This window comes from Sinocyclocheilus rhinocerous, unplaced genomic scaffold (genome assembly GCF_001515625.1).
Source record: "Sinocyclocheilus rhinocerous isolate Xijiao unplaced genomic scaffold, SAMN03320098_v1.1 scaffold827, whole genome shotgun sequence".
Taxonomy (NCBI): domain Eukaryota; kingdom Metazoa; phylum Chordata; class Actinopteri; order Cypriniformes; family Cyprinidae; genus Sinocyclocheilus; species Sinocyclocheilus rhinocerous.
In genome coordinates, this window is record NW_015633173.1 from 975,181 (window position 1) to 975,604 (window position 424).

At 28.3% G+C, this 424-nt stretch overlaps 1 protein-coding gene across 1 annotated transcript in view; it reads right to left on the bottom strand.

Moving 5' to 3' along the window:
• LOC107743322 (protein FAM184A) overlaps positions 1-424 on the bottom strand; it is a 142,058-nt gene that overhangs the window by 45,223 nt on the left and 96,411 nt on the right. The window lies entirely within an intron of this gene.

Here is a 424-nt window from a genome sequence, read left to right on the forward strand (position 1 = left end):
TATATATACTGTATATATATATATATATATATATATCCTACGGTCATAAACAAAATGATAAATGTAAATACAAATAGATTGATGTGAATAAATAATAAATGTGACCCTGGAGCACAAAACCAGTCTTAAGTCGCTGGGGTATATTTGTAGCAATAGCCAAAAATACATTATATTGGTCAAAATTATAGATTTTTCTTTTATGCCAAAAATCATTAGGATATCAAGTAAAGATCATGTTCCATGAAGATATGCATTGCTAAGAATTTCATTTGGACAACTTTAAAGGAGATTTTCTCAATATTTTGATTTTTTTGCACCCTCAGATTCCAGATTTTCAAATAGTTGTATCTCGGCCAAATATTGTCCTATTCTTACAAACCATAAGAAGATTTCAAAAAAATTGACCCTTATGACTGGTTTTGTG